We start from the raw sequence: 12,601 nt of genomic DNA on the forward strand, positions 1-12,601 counted from the left end.
AAGCGATATCCATGTCCTCGATCGTGGTCATGATCACCGTCCTGCCACATCGCGTGCAAAAGGCATGGGTTTAAGCCCCGTCTCGGCGTGCGGAACTTTTATCGGATTTTTTCACAATATGGTAGGATCAATTCGTCTCAAACGAGAGTTGTATGGTTTTACCATCTCCCGTAAATTCAGGATTTTTGTGCAGCACACAGGCAAACCAACCGAAGAATACACGTTATTACAAGCACAACATAATAGCGCCTCACAGTCCTGGTTGCTTTTTCGCTTAACATACGAGTACGCACCACCCTCACACAATATACTTACCATTTTCCAAAGGATGTTGTTATTGCAATGTATCTCTCAAACTTTGAATGTGTTGACAATAGTCTACGGTTGTCATGGTTTATTCAACCGCAACAGTTCAAACAAACCACATCCTGAATATCCCAACAAACACACGGCAAACCATCAGGGTTGAATACCATCCATTTGCTGTGGTGTAGCAGGTTTTCTGGCACTAACTCTGCCGAAAACGCTTATCCTTGTGACAAAGCACCATTTTTCATTTCAGTAGTGATGAAAAATGAGTGTTTTCAAATTAGGCACTTGAAGCTTACGAGAGTGCAGTGAAACAAAGGTACCGATCAGATCGCTAAGCTTGTCTGACAGCAGCATGTGTGGAAATCTACTTACCAAGTTTCCATGTTCGGTTAATCCTTAACTTGAAAATAATTTTTTTCCAAGTTTCGATACTTTTCTCAGCCGTTGAAGTGACACTGAACAGTGGAATAAGTTGAATTGAGTTTCTCGGAAAGTTCTCATCAATTACAGCATGATTTTTCTTTGAGCGTGGATGTCAGCTGGGTCATTATCAAAATGAATAAGTTGGCCTGAACGCGCTTCATCCACTAAGCTGTAGTTACGAGATCTGAACTCTGGAAACAACCGTTGGTATTTCATTTTATAACTAAATCTTTAAAATTCGGCAACATTGGATCCTGATCCTTGTAGAACCTCAAAATGTTTCAGATGGTCGTATAATAATAACAAAAAAAAGCAGCAACAAATACTACATTTCTATACCACAACTTACTGTTCATAGTAAAGCCTCTTAGCAATATGTGTGCCTTACACGATGAGAAAAACAGCTCGCAGTACATGGGAAATTACTACATTGCATTATAGAGTAAAACAAAAATAATATATATTTTTATAATAATAATAATAATAATAATAATTATTATTATTATTATTATTAACACTTCCAAAATATACCGTTGATTCATCATACAGTTGATGAACCGAAGGTAAAATTTTCATATTTCATCTTTCCCCATTATTAAAGTCACACTGTTGACTTTAACAATGTAACCTTTTCCACAACAGATAATGATCCCACTCATTTTCTCTCACATTTTGAATCATCACAATCCTCTGAGGCACTTACTTTTCTTTTACAGAATGTGGATAAACACAAATGGATTAAAGTTGATGTATCGATGTCGCTAGCAAACATCGACAGTCTAAAAGTTGTTTAGCATTTAGCGAATGAATCAGTTCAGCTTAAATGATTCTGTATGAATTGCGTCATACAGAAATTCTTTGGGTAATCCATCGCTGTTGTCAATGAGTAGCTAATCTTGATAATGAATATCAGTAGACAATTCCACGACCCGCTAACACATTTTTCCACGTGGGTGGAGCGAGGTAAAAATTTGTCGCTATCTGAAAATTTCACCATGCATAATCTGATGCTCTAGCTGGGCGAATGTACAACCAAATGAGTGTAGTCCCTGATGTCCATTCTTAAATTCAGAAATGATATGACTATATTCTTCTGATACTTCCATATTCTTTTTAATAACCGAAGTTGTTAGCATTGTTAACACGTAAGCTTACACAGGCTTGGCTGGTTGGTGGTTTTATGGCACAGCGGCATTTGTGGTCCTAATGCTAATGCACCAAGTCCATGGTTGCAAACAAAGCAAGGTATAACATTTAAAGGAACAACAATAAACAAATGATAAATAGACATACGTATAAGCCTGTATAGGCCCATACGTATAGGGTAAAAGTACAAATATAAGGTATAAAAATACATGCATAAGACATATAATCTGTATAAGGTATAAAAAGTGAAAGTATAAGATGTACTGTATAAGCCAGCTGGCTAATCACCGGTTAGATGCTGTCGTAAAGGTGTGTTAATTACAAAAAAATAAAAACATCCGATATATTACTTTTGTCTGTTAAAATATACCTGAGTGCAGAAGGCAAAACAGGTTTTTTTTTTTTTTTTTTAAAAAAGCAGTCGTCGCTCATTAAAAAAAATTGAGGGTAGATATATTAAAAAATGTTCGACTGTTAAAGTAACGTCGCAGTGTTCAAATATAGTGGAACCTCAGCCTTTAGAAGATATGAATGCTTGAGGAAACTGTGATCTATTTGAAATCTAGCCAAACAGCTTCCTGACGGCGAACTTCATGCATACTAGATTGCCAGAGATAATTCTTATCTCCAATATGATATAATTTGTTCATATTCTTTCTGTGCCACACTGTCTGCCAGAATTTAAGACAACTTTTATGAATAGAACATCAGAAATCAGTATAAGGGGACCAATATACACTGAGTTCAGTCAAGAGCAGTGTTGACATGCTGGCTAACTCATCTCCCTCGATCCCTGAGTGGTCTGGGATCCAGCACAAGCGGACACCTCAATCAGGGTCAAACAGAAAATACAGCATTTCCCCGATGCGACTCAGGACTGGATGCTGATTGGACTGCATACCCATAAGAGCCCGTAAAACACTGGATGGCAGGATCCAGCCATCTCAAAGCACTCCCCCTGGCCGAGGCATATACCCCAAATTTATTAGTCTATTTGAAATCAAACTAATGGTCGATATAAGCGGAAAAGAGTAGATTCATCTGCAGTTCAATAAGTGGAAGAAATAGTACGAAGGATATTCATGCCTCTTATACATTTGGTCCGTAACTAACAAACATGTCTTTAAAAAGTGAGCTTCTCCTCAAAGAAAATCCCTAAAATTTTCATGTCTGATATAACAAGGATGATATCCTCGTTTAATCTCAGCTCTTTCTCCGGATGAAGGGTGCACTTACGGCAGAAGTGTACGCAAAATGTCTTCTACGTAAAAAACCTGAAACCATTTACCAGCACCCACCGGCTACGATGGGTAATCGCAAATCTCAATTATGCACATGTTGCATGATGAACGAAGATACTGAAGTCATCTATATAAAGAGCATTGTGAACCATGGAAGGAAGTTGTTCTACGGCGGAATTATTTTTAATTGCAAAGAGAATAAATGCTTAAAGCGAAACCCTGCGACATACCGTCCTCCTGTCTGTTTGTTGTAGGGTTTTAGGAGCATTAGCGACTTGGGGCATATTATGTTATGTGTGTAAATTGCGATGTTCTGTGGTCGATTTGTTAGCATTGTTAATGATTCCACTTAATCACTTTGCTGATAAAAAAAAAAAAAAAAAAAAAAAAAACACGCCTTTCCAAGATTTATAAAAAAAAAAAAAAAAAAAAAAACACGCCTTTCCAAGATTTATAAAAAAAAAAAAAAAAAAAAAAAAAGCACGCTACCCTCGCCTGAGACCAACTCAGACGCGTTGTGAAAAGGTCCATGAAAGTTCCTCACGTTAAGGAAATTTCTAATAAAAACGAAGAGATGGCCTCTTAGTCAAAAGTTATAAAGTTCTTTCGATATTCCAAATCTCCATGCATATATCATAGGCCTTCTCAATAACGAAAACAACTGAGACCAAATGCTCCGACTTAAGAAAGCAGTCACGAATGTGCGTCTCCAACCGGATTAAATGGTCCAGAGTGGACCTATGTCTTTGGAAACCACATTTCGTTTTGGAAATTAGATGATTAGTTTATAGTTTATAGTAGCCAAGCATTTACCATCCTCTAATAGCTTACATAAGCAACTTGTGAGTGCTATTAAACGATAATTAGTTGTAACCTTGGGATCTTTACCTGCTTTAGGAAAGGCTAATATGACTGCTTAATGTCAACAGTCTGAGAATTGCTCATCTAAAAAGATTCTGTTATACAAGAAGGGCAAAAATTCCAGTATACTACTGAGGGATGTTTGTTCATATAGTAGCGAATATAATCTGGTCCAACAGCACTTTCTGTGAAATGTAGAAATGTGAAGGCAATTCTCATGATACTTCCAGAATTTTAGCCTGGCAGAGCCGATGTTTCAGATTAATCGAATTGTAAAAGGCAACTGTATTTAAGTTGTAGAAAATTATAATTTAATTATGAAAAGAGAGAAACAACTGTTATTGTTATTTGGTTTTTAGGAGCATTAGCAACTAAGGCCATGTTGCTCCAAGGATATGCGGTGGTCATTTTCTGACCTTTCCGCATCCTCAGTATTCGGTGGTAACGGGCTCGAACCCCGGTCTGATCAAGAAGCGTGTACTACGCACTGCTGCTCCTGCCCACCTGGCTACGGAGGCGCCGAGAAACAACTAAAAATGGAATTATTGATTCTTCCTATTAACTCATTAATTTAATTAATTTTAATTAATTAATTCTTACAATAAATAAACCCTCTTTCTTATAATCCTGCAGAGATGTGGAGGAGATGAGGAGAATACTGGGTAAGAAGTAAAACGGAAGAAATTGTGAGGATGCTGATTTGAATGCAATTACATCAAAATAAGAAATAAAAATCAATCCAACTGTGATCATTCGATAGAGAATTTTTAAATTAGAACGACGAGTCCTTCGTCAATTTTCCAGTGCCATCCACTGCTACAGATGACGTCTCCAGAGGTTCCATCTGCAGTGCTCATTTCCCACACACTGCTCAGTCTACTACTTATTTGAACAAATGGAGCTGGCATAAGAGACGCACGCAGCATCACGCATGATGAAATCCCCAATTAAATTAGTGGGTCGCTTGCGTGCATAAATTAAAATCCTTGACTGGAGTCATGTTCCGCTCTGCAGTAATCTCAAATTATTAGGATTAAAGATGTCCAAACACTGAATGTCAGAAAAGTTAGGGGAACATCTTGCTAATGATACTGTCATAGTGAGGTTGGGCGGGAGAGGAGGTTTAGCTATATGGTCTTCTCAAAAGTATTTAGACTAAGTTACCTTTAAAATATTTTAAAGATTTTTAAGAAACAAAATTAACATCGCAAGGCCTTAATAATGACAGCACCGATACTTTGTAAAAGGTTTTCGACAAATTCAAGACAGCGGCCAAAGGAATTTGACATCGTTCCTCTTGAAAGATATGCACAAAACATGAGAATGTAAAAGTTATACAGATGGAATGGGTGAAGGAAAATGTTACTCCAGCGTCCTCAAGGTCCATAATTCATAGAATGCAAATTTCAATAATACGGGTAGTGTAGTAGATCTTCTAAGATGCGTAGACCATGTAATTCTCCAGTGAGGCAAAGATAACAGTTAATTTCAATCCTAAAACTCAGTCCTGTCTTATATCTCGCAAAAATGATTCTTCTGCTCCTATTAGGCATTACCCTGACTTCTAATCTCTCTTTTGGCATAAGCACGTCACAAATATTGTTTCCTCTGCATCTAAAAAACTGGGTTTTTTCTTTCGTTCTCGGCGTTTCGGCATTACTTTTCTTCCAAAGAGCTACTCACTCTGTACAAATCTCAAATCCACCCTACCATGGAATACTTTTCCCACATAGACTCCATTCAAAAGAGGGCTGTGTGGTTAGTTAATGACCCATTTCCTACAAAGTCTCTCTACCCTCTGGGTTAATGACGTTCAGGTTCGCTACATGCCTTTTCTATAGGTACTTCCATAGGCACTGTTCTTCTGAATTGGCTTCTACAATTTACCCTCTCTCTTTAAAACCAGTCCGAACATGTGCCACAACTAATCAGCATCCTTTTACTGTCCAACTTCAAACTCACAGGACTAACTTTTTTTGTTCCCCATTCATTCCTTCAACTTCCGTTTTCTGGAACAACCTCCCTTCATATGTATTTCCTGAAAATTACAATCTACAGAAATTCAAGCCAACAAGTATCTTCTTTCATCTTCTCAACATTCAATCTGCGCTCGGTATTAAGTAATATGGGTTCTAATACCTTTCGTGTTTGCTGTTTTCATTTAAAAAAAAAGCTCAAGGACAATTCCAAATTAATGTATAAGCTAATACTGGTAATCCATGAAAGCAATTCTAAGTCTAGAAAAGTTGAGCCGAAGATATTTCGATGACGGGTCTTAAAGTTAACTGGACAAACTCAAATCAATGAAGGTAACTTGGCCAGTGTATGGAATTTGCGTCATGCAATTAGTAACAACAACAATATTTTCAAACTGTTTGGTCTAACGATGCGATTTGAAAAATAAGTGGACATGTTAATTTCCAGTTATGTGTCTTGGGAAGCTTAAATTCCCCCATGTTTAAATTAAAAAAAAAAAAAAAAGAAAAAAAGAAACACTCTCTAAGTTACTGTTTGAGAAGGAATGCCATCAGTCGGGGGAAGGGGACGTTTAGACCTTTTCTTTAAATAATATAATTATTGTGGCCTTGTATCTAAGCATGTTAAATCATTTTATCCCAAACTTCAAAGAATATATGTTCTTAAGTGCAGTATGGTGCTTCTCTTCATTATTCTCTTGCTATGCTATACAATGATACCCAATAAAAAGTTCCTAGAAAGTGGCTACGGCATCGTGTACCACCCCGCAGGCTCTTTCCTGTAGGTTATATAGGAGATAAAGTCTATAGTAGTAAGGAATCTAGGACCTTAGATATGATATATATATATATATATATATATAAAAACAAAGTATTCTCGTGACTTGTGGCCCACTCTATATTTAAAAATTCATTTATGACTTGTTTATTTTGTTTTTAATAAGGATAAGTTAGTTGTAATTTCACAGGCTAGCTCGTGCACCTCTTTTTCATAGGGAAACACACACACGATCGATAGTTGCATGATAACACCACCTCATAAAATGAGGGATTTGCCAGCTGGCAATAAAAACCGATGCGAGCCGAATTAAAAACGGACAGAATGTTCGCTCTCTTCCACAGCAGTAATATGTTACTGAGTATGTGGCGAAATGATTTGTGAGGAGGTCAGGCTGCTGTAATATAGGTTACACTGTAAGGTCGGCTTGCGGCCAAGAGAAATAGCTCTTTTAGTGGAACGGCTATTGGCGCCTTATTGAGGATGACAAAACAATGTACGATTGCTCGCAACTACAGTTTATGGACGCCTGTAGTAAGTCAGGAGGATTCGTAAAGAGATATAGAATATTTTTCCTCTTTTTAAAGGACTTGTGTTGTTAATTAATAATAAATAAATATACAACAATTGAGTTACGCGATTAAGGTTCCTGAAAAATCGCCGCGTAAAAACGCATCTCGGAAGTCGTCATTTTTTCATAAAAAATAATACAATACGGCTTGTTTTGTGTTTTGAATCAAATTATTTAAAACATATACTAGCCAAATGATTCGAATGATTTCTGAATCATTTGATGGGATAATTTTTTAAATGATTGGATTTTTTTTTCCAGGAAATACTTCGCTTTAAAAACACTTTTATCTACAAAACGATTATAATTACATAAAGTTAATTTAATGCAGAGGTTCTCAAACGCTGCTATACCGCGACCCCCCTAAAGTGATAAAATGTGTGCGACCCCCCCCATAAATAGAACTAATGAAATCCTCCTGCAATCCTATAATATTAAAACTAATGGTTTCATTTTGGTTAGAGTTTGACAAGAAATAAATATACTACTTACTTTTAATAATTCAATTTTGACTATAAATAAAATAAAACAATGGCAGAGTCATAACTCTATAAATTAAAACTATTGCATGGGGGGGGGGGGAAGTCCTATTTAAAACCTGAAGCAAAATTAAAAAAAAAAAAAAAAATTGCATCCTCCCTTTTAAGTCGTATGCAATCCTTCGTTGGGGGGGGGAATTGCGACAATATAGTTTGAGACTACCTGATTTAATCTGTTACGTACATATATTGTATGTTCAGGTATTAAATACAGTAAACGCGACTGTGCAAAAATAGGTCGCATTTGGAATAAGAAGGGTCAAGAACACTTAGAGCATTTAAAAGTCATGATTAACAGTGTGCCTACTAAACTATGGCGAAAATCAACTGATGCCTGAATACGGGAAGATACAAGCCAACCTGAGAACAGGAAGTTGGTCACGTGTTAAATCATATGAAGTTGATTGAATGAGTTTTGAAAGCATCGTGCAGTTCTAAACGTGTTTATTTGAATAGTACAGTATAGCTTGCACGTTCTAAAAGTTTCTTTAAAAAAGTCTTAGTGGGGGAGGATATTACAAATTCTCATTAATAAGAAATTTGTCACATAATTCAAAATAAAAATACAAGTAAAGAATACAATTCACGCATATGCTAAATGCGTATCTCGAATTCGCATAACTAGGGGATATGAATATAAAAATTCAATCAAGAATGAATTAGAACGAACAACGGAGAAACATGCAGCATATATAGTAGTAGTAGTAGTAGTAGTAGTAGTTGTACATGATGCAAGAAAGCAAGTCTAGGAGCTTATGCAGCATCAGCCAAAAAAAAAAAAAAAAAAAAAAAATCACACCATTCCCTCCAAATGCCTGTCCAGTTCCTCCTTAAATTTATTTAACCTATCAACTTCTACAACGACAGATGGAAGTTTGTTCCAGCAATTAACCACCCGCTGGCTAAAGGCAAATTTCCGCACATCTATTCTACATCTGTCCTTTCTTAATTTGAACTTATGTCCCCGTAGGTTCGTAATCTGAACAAGTGGAAGGATCCCATCAGAATTCAGCGTGCTCAACCCATTCAAGGCCTTATAGACCTCAATCAGATCACCGCGCAGGTGCCTAGTCTCCAGCCACTGCAATTTGCAGAACTTAAGCCTCTCTTGGTAAGAGAATCCCTTCATTCCCCTCACCAATCGTGTTGCTCTTCTCTGTACACGCTCAAGCAAATCTACATCCTTCCTAAAATGAGGCCTCCAGACCTGTACGCAGTACTCAAGGCGTGGCCTGACCATTGCCTTATACAGAGGGACAATCACCTCCTTTTCCCTGCTAGCAAAATTCCTATATATCATTGACAAAACCCCATGACCCGCCCTAGCAGCCTGTCTACATTGCTCAGAAAACTTCATATCTGACTGCACAATTACTCCCAGGTCTTTTTCATTTTCTACCACCTTAAGTGTAGTACCACACAGTTGGTACGTTTCTCTGGGGTTACTTCTACCCATATGCAGTACTTTGCATTTGTCAAGGTTGAACTTCAGTTGCCACTTCTTAGCCCATCTGCCCAAATTATCTAGATCCTGTTGCAGTAGCACACTGCCATTACTGTCATTAACAACCCTGCCAACCTTTGTGTCATCTGCAAACTTCGACATTAAGCCTGATATACCTTCATCAATATCATTGATAAATACACAAAACAACAGTGGACCCAACACCGAACCCTGTGGGACTCCACTAATAACATTAGTCCACGAAGAGCAGCACCCATTGATTACCACCCTCTGTCTTCTCCCACTTAACCATCCTTTTATCCATTGTAGCAACTTACCCTTAATATCATTCTGCTCCAATTTGTACAGTAGTCTTCCATGCGCAACAGTGTCAAAAGCTTTCCTGAAATCCAAGTATATGATATCAAAATTATTTTTTGCATCCAGTTCCTTTGTGACCACATCATAATAACCAATCAAATTTGTCAGACAAGACTTTCCCTTAACAAACCCATGCTGTGTTTGAATTATTGCTGCAGTCTTGTCTAGATGATCCTGCAATGCATCTTTAACCAGCGACTCCATTATTTTACCCGGAACAGAAGTTAAACTAACTGGTCTGTAATTACTCGTGTCACCCTTCGATCCACCTTTGTGAATTGGGGACACATTTGCACATCTCCAGTCCGTGGGAACCTCCCCTGAGTCCAAGGATGCTCTCATAATTATGGCTAAGGGTTTGCTTAGTTGCTTTGCCGCCTCCTTTAAAATAACTGGATAGATCCCATCCACCCCAGGTGCCTTTCTTATGTTTAACTTCAACAATTTCTCCTCCACTTTGCTCTCAGTTATTACAAAATCATTAAGCACACTGCTACAATTTGATAACCTTCTTCCATTTTCAAATTGTAATAATTCCTCACGTGTGAATGTAGATGCAAAATACTCATTCAGTTTGTTTGCTATCTGAGCAGGATCATCAACAGTCGAACCATCGATGTCAAGTGGACCAATCTGATTCATCCCCTTCCTTTTAGAGTTTATATAAGTAAAGAAATCCTTGCTGTTTTTCTTAGCATCTTTTGCCAAAGATTTCTCGTAATCCGCCTTCGCCTGCCGAACCTCCTTTGTGACCTGATTACAGACTAGCTTATATCTGCCACAGGCTTCTGCGTCACCTGATAATTTATATGCATCCCATGCATTTTTCTTCTCTGTCACGAGTCTCATTAGTTCATTTGATAACCATTTAGGCCTAAACCTTGAACGATATTTCTTAATCGGTATATAAAGTCTAGTAGCTTCCACGATTAATTCTTTGAATGCTTCCCACTTAGAATTTACTGTTTGTAACATCGTCAGTTGATCCCACTGTACAGAATTTAAAAACTGTCTGAGACCACTGTACTCCCCTTTACGGAAGCAAAAACCCTTTCCTTTACCCCTGACGGTAGTTACCTCTTTGAGTAAATCCCACTTCAGCACACTGTGATCACTGCCACCTAGTGGTTCCTTTATCTGCAAATTCTTAATACACGAATGATCACTGCTGATAACCAGATCAAGAGTGTTACTTTCTCTGGTTGCCTCTCGAACATGCTGCTGCAGAAAACAATCATCCAATAACTCCACAAAAGTCTGACTAGTGTGTGAGTGACCAACCCACAAGTTCCAGTCAATATCTGGGAAGTTAAAATCCCCCATTATAAGACATTCTGATTTACTGGCCCACTCTATATCTTTCTCATCATCGTTATTTTAATAGCTAACATTATACAGATCCCTCTAAATAGCTTTAATTAGCCAAAGTCATTTAAAATAGTAGTACAAATTATCCAATGTGGGACAAAACTGATTTATACACAACGAACTGAGAGATCACTCAGTTCGTTGTGTATATTCCACTCAGAAAAGTGGCAACTATAATGCAGCAGAATTCTAGACATATGCTTAGGAACAGCAACTCCAAAATAACTTACCCACTTGGCAGGTTTAAACTAAAAACAATAGAGAAAGAAAGATTTGGGAGTTATGATACGGTCGGACATGAAATAGGGAGGTCATAATGCCACTGTATAAAGCAATTGTGAGACCGCACCTTCAAAACTGTATCCAGGTATGGAGACCGCACCTAAAAAAAAGCAATGTGCTTCTTGAAAGGGTGTAAAGACAGGCAACGGCGCGTGGTGAGAACGGCAAAACAGTGCTCATATGAGAAATGACAGACTATGTAGGTAGCAGAGCTTGGTAACTAGACACCTTAGAGGAGATCTGACTGAGGTATATAAAGTTTTGAGAGGTCAAAGTAAAATGAACTGGGTGAAATTTTCTGTTATAAATGATTCCAAAACAGGGGCCATAAATTCAAATTGAGGAGGGAAGGTTCAGACTGGATTGCAGGGAGTTTTCTTTTAGCCAGCGAATTGTTAATTATTAGAATAAGTTACCTCCATGGTAGGATTGAGGCTGACAGCTTGGGAAAATTCAAAGCTCAGCTGAATGGATACCTACGTGAGGAGGGAGTCAAATGTATGGTTTATTTTATTTGTTTATTTTTATTTTATTTTATTTTTTGGCCGGTGCAGCAAAAGCCCAGGGCTTCTTTGAACCATACTAATACTAAAACTAATAATAACTTTATTATAAACCCCCAAACTCCGCTCGTCAAGGGTGACACTCTTAAATGTGTACAGACAGACATAGCAAAGTTAATCGCTACCGCATTGCTGCGAAACGCGCCAAAAATGGTTGTACGACACTGACTTCATGTCGACTTCCTGTTATATCCATAGTTAGTTTGCTGCTATTACATTTAAAATGTGAACAGGTATGTCATTTCCGTAATCACCGTTATGCGTGAAACTTTTTATGGTTATAGTCACGCAATGCAAGCAATCCTCTGATATGGAAGTCATTCGCGGGCGTTTTCTCTGATGCTAATGTCACTTTACGCAGTCAGAACTGTGCATTGCATAGGAAACAGTTTACGGAAAATTTCTCTGCACATAGGGCTCGATCAGGGTTGCAGTTGCAACTATTATACCCTCATTCAACAACTGGAAAAATCATTATAAGTTGTTACTCCCTCCCCCTTCTATTTTTGCTCTAAAAATACCTTGGATGCAGAGTGGGGGAGATACTCTTACAAAGGTTAAATAAGATTGTGCTAGAAAATCACCCATAGCTGAAAAACGCGTGGGTACTCTTTTGACTCCTGCAGCCATTTCCTTTTCGTGCTCCACCTTTGTTACCGATACTCTTCACTCCGCCTGTGCACTTGGCGTTTGTTTGGTTTTACGAGGGTGATCAA

General features: G+C 37.8%; 1 protein-coding gene across 6 annotated transcripts in view; it reads right to left on the bottom strand.

Annotated features, from left to right (window-relative positions):
- LOC150080735 (uncharacterized) overlaps window positions 1-12,601 on the bottom strand; it is an 856,799-nt gene that overhangs the window by 372,822 nt on the left and 471,376 nt on the right. The window lies entirely within an intron of this gene.

The sequence above is a fragment of the Mastigoproctus giganteus genome, chromosome 9 (assembly GCF_048544385.1).
Source record: "Mastigoproctus giganteus isolate SK-2022 chromosome 9, ASM4854438v1, whole genome shotgun sequence".
Classification (NCBI taxonomy): domain Eukaryota; kingdom Metazoa; phylum Arthropoda; class Arachnida; order Uropygi; family Thelyphonidae; genus Mastigoproctus; species Mastigoproctus giganteus.